This window comes from Nansenia antarctica (assembly GCF_963989245.1).
Source record: "Nansenia antarctica genome assembly, chromosome: 17".
Classification (NCBI taxonomy): domain Eukaryota; kingdom Metazoa; phylum Chordata; class Actinopteri; order Argentiniformes; family Microstomatidae; genus Nansenia; species Nansenia antarctica.
Window position 1 is genome coordinate 2,635,217 of NC_137687.1, and position 4,065 is coordinate 2,639,281.

The 4,065-nt window shown below is 43.2% G+C and overlaps 1 pseudogene across 1 annotated transcript in view; it reads left to right on the top strand.

Annotated features, from left to right (window-relative positions):
- The first annotated feature begins 3,329 nt into the window (after window positions 1–3,329).
- LOC308172773 overlaps window positions 3,330–4,065 on the top strand; it is a 38,375-nt pseudogene continuing 37,639 nt past the window's right edge. Inside the window, exon 1 of the transcript in view lies at window positions 3,330–3,451. The product of the transcript in view is annotated as an uncharacterized misc_RNA (transcript). The remainder of the gene's footprint in view (window positions 3,452–4,065) is intronic.

Sequence of the window (4,065 nt, forward strand, 5' to 3'; positions counted from 1 at the left end):
GCTTAAATAGTGGGAGACCGTGCGTAGGGGTTCATTGTGTGATGCCAGGACTTGAGGGATGCCACGGTTAGTGTGTTTGATGCGTGCTTTGTGTAACATTTATATGCTTTGTTTTAGTCTTTGAATGTGTCAGAGCTGTGTATTCATGTATGTTTTGTTGTCTGCATTCGCAGGTTTTACAATCTATTCAATTTTCATAAAGAATAAGAAAAACGAGTTGAATGGTATCCGTGTCCCTCAGTCCAGCCTTTCTGTCGGCGTTAGTAGACAGAACACTCACACACACACACACACACAGACTCACACACACACACACACACACACACACACACACACTCAGTTGTGTACAGAACAACACAGTGTGTGTGTGTGTGCATGTGTATTGGCCGATATTTATACTTTTTTAACAGAGCTCTCTGGTTTTCTATTTAAACGTCTCACAGTCACATGGCTGTGTGAGTGTGTGAGTGTGAGTGTGAGTGTGTGTGAGTGTGTGAGTCTGTGAGTGTGAGTGTGAGTGTGTGTATGTGTGTGTGTGCGTGTGTGTGTGTGTGATGGCTTGCCAGTACTACCCTGACAAGGGTGCCAAGACACGAGTCTCGCCTTTTAAATAAGCATTTCAACAACAGAGTTGTTTTGTATAACAAAGAGGTGTTACAGCCAGGTGTGGCTCTGCTGTTTACTAAGTGGGCTCGATGTTATTGTTGTTGTTACAATGACGGAAACCATTTCTGTTTGGGTGCAACTCATGGACCTGTTAGATGATGATGATGATGATGAAAACCTTTATTGTCCCCAATGGGGAAATTTTGTTGTCAAACAGCTTAGTTAGGGCAGACAGAAAACATTCAATAAATAGATAGATAAAACAGTGCAGGCTCAATAAGTAAAAAGTTCCAAGTTCCAAAGTTCCAGCTCCAGGTCCTAGATAAAACAAAGATACATTACATTTCCATTTTACTTGGGCATCTAGCAGCAGATACCTTCCTTTATCCAAAGCGACTTACAACAAATACATTTGTCTAAATATGTGAATCATGGACTGCACTTATTTAGCGCCTTTATCCAAAGCGCTTTACAACAGCCTCTCATTCGCACACACACACCACCGTAATCAAGTAGATTTAGTAGGGGTAAATTGACCAGACTTACATTTTAAATGCTTTATTTATGTCCAAATACATGTACAATATCTAAAGGACATAAATACTATCAGTGCATTTTGACATTATGGAAACAGTCGGTTACAATAGTGCTGAGCCAACAACCAGTTCTGCTACACACAGGATGTTATTAACAACCAGTTATGCTACACACAGGATGTTATTCAACCAGTTATGCTACACACAGGATGTTATTAACAACCAGTTATGCTACACACAGGATGTTATTCAACCAGTTATGCTACACACAGGATGTTATTCAACCAGTTATGCTACACACAGGATGTTATTCAACCAGTTATGCTACACATAGGATGTTATTAACAACCAGTTATGCTACACACAGGATGTTATTCACACCAGATGATACCAGTGGGTTGACAGATACAGTACTACAACACTACTGTAAAACAGACAGTATCCAGCTCATGGGTACAAGAAGCACCGCCTTCTCCATATTGAGCTGGCTACCAATAACAGCAGATACTGAGCAATACTTTGCTAACTATTTGGCCCTTCTCTTAGATAGACCAGCCATTTGAGGGCCTCTAACAACAACCTTATGAACATGGCCCAGGCTGCCAAATATGAAAACTAAAAGTTGACATCTGTAACCCAGTTGTGATATGGCCTGCTCCAGCTGTTGGTATTTCAAGATCTTCTATCTATTTCAAGCCGTCTGCAGCAGTTATAGCTGGATCTTTGTCCCCCATACTGCCAACATGAGCACTGTCAATAGTGGACTGGACAGCGACGCACGCCAGTAAGTGCAAACTCTCCATCCAACATGATTATTCTCCTGACTCTTTGGCACTACACGTCTTGTTGAGACTGTCAAAGTTCACGTCACATACACATACACAACACACAAGAATATCAAAGTTCACGTCACATACACATACACAATACACAAGAATGTCAAAGTTCACGTCACATACACAATACACAAGAATATCAAAGTTCACGTCACATACACACGTCACGTCACATACACAATACACAAGAATATCAAAGTTCACGTCACATACACAAGTTCTGTGTATGCATAATGGAAATAAACGTTATCTGAATCTGAATCTGAAACGTCAATAAGCTTTAGTAAGCTGAAGCAACGATCCAAGAGCACCAGAGATATAGACCAGGGGCGGTCTGTCTACCTTATTGTAAATGGTATCATTCTACCATGGACACTGAATTAGAGAATTAGTGTATTTTAATGTAATTGTTGTTTACTATTGTGCTTTGTTATGAAGCACTTTCTTTAGGACATTTGTCTGTGTAAAAGAAAGTGCTATTATAAAAACACTTATAGCAAAAGTGCTATATAAATACACTTGATCGATTGATTTATTGGTCGATTGATCATCTATAGCTGGTCGCTGGCAAGTGCCCTCTGCGCTGTGCGCCGTCGTGTCCCCCCCCCCCCCCCCCCCCTGTCTTCATATCGATCCCCCACACACACTCACACACACAGACACACAGACACAGACACACACACTCAGACACACACACACACACACACACACACACACACACACTCAGACACACACACACACAAACACACACACACACACACACACACACACACACACACACACACACACACACAGACACTTGAACACAAACATTCACAAACACCCCCCCCCCCATAGACAGAGCACATGTCTGCAACTCCGCCCCTCTTATGAGCAGGTCCACTGGATGACTTCTCCCAGTGTTAGTTAGTTCGCCGTGTCCCGTTCAGATGCAAGAGCGATGCCTCCCGGTCTGTCTGTCTGTCTGTCTGTCTGCTCCAGACCGGACCTCTTCTTGTGATACAAAGTCTTATAGACTTTGACGCGGAGAATCAGTTGTTTTGTTTGAGTTTTTAATCGAAAACCAGCTTCTTGCTTGTTAAAAAATAGGATTTTCTTTTTGTTGGAACATAATCTTGAAAGAGATTAGAAGACTTGGGAACCTCGTTTCATTTCATGGCGCACGGGGTCTTGGCGTCTTTTACGCACGAAACGAATACCGTTTTATTTGGAGGTTTTTATTATCGCCAGCGAGGAGGAGTATAAGGATCGACTTATTTGGACTGAGAAGAGTTGACCCCGTGGTCGGGATATTGTGCTCGGGTGGGGTCTCGTCGGGGGTCTTGTGGGGTCTCATCCCCTTGGTGCAGCCATGACCCTCGGTAGTGTGCCCGCTGCAGACGGGTGTTTCTGCGCCTGCTGCGGGGAGAAGATGAAGATGTCTCCCTACTTCTCGGACAACGCCGTCGCCTCTCAGAACCAGTTAAACCAACAGTGAGTTTCAATACGCACACACCGCATCCTAATGTCAATTCAGCAATTAAGACTAGGGTGTTTTGATTTTGTGGCTCGCTTTGTTTAAAAACGTTAAGAACAACAACAACAAACGATAAAGCGTTTTATTTTTATTTATTTGTTTACAGTCGATATGCCCAAACAATATGAGTTGGACAGTTACAACAAAGCGATGGTTGTTAAAGTTGACCGCTGTTGTGTTGTTCGAGACGTGACACACTTGAACGTGACTTTTCTTTCTACTGTCAAAAGTTGAAACGCCGGGGATGTGATGTTATTATGGGATGTTATTCCCGTGCGTGACGTAACAGGATGTGGGGGAAACTTTGGACACTGTGTGTGTGTGTGTGTGTGTGTGTGTGTGTGTGTGTGTGTGTGCCTGTGTGCCTGTGTGTGTGTGTGCGTGCGTGTGTGTGAGTGTGTGCGTGTGCGTGTGTGTGTGGTGTGTGTGTGTGTGTGTATGTATGTGTGTGTGAGTGTGTGTGTGTGTGTGTGTGTGTGTGTGTGTGTGTGTGTGTGTGTGTGTGTGTGTGATGTGGGGGAAAAAATCTTGGACTGTTCTGTTCTTCCTTCCTGCCCTTGTTGAGAAATAC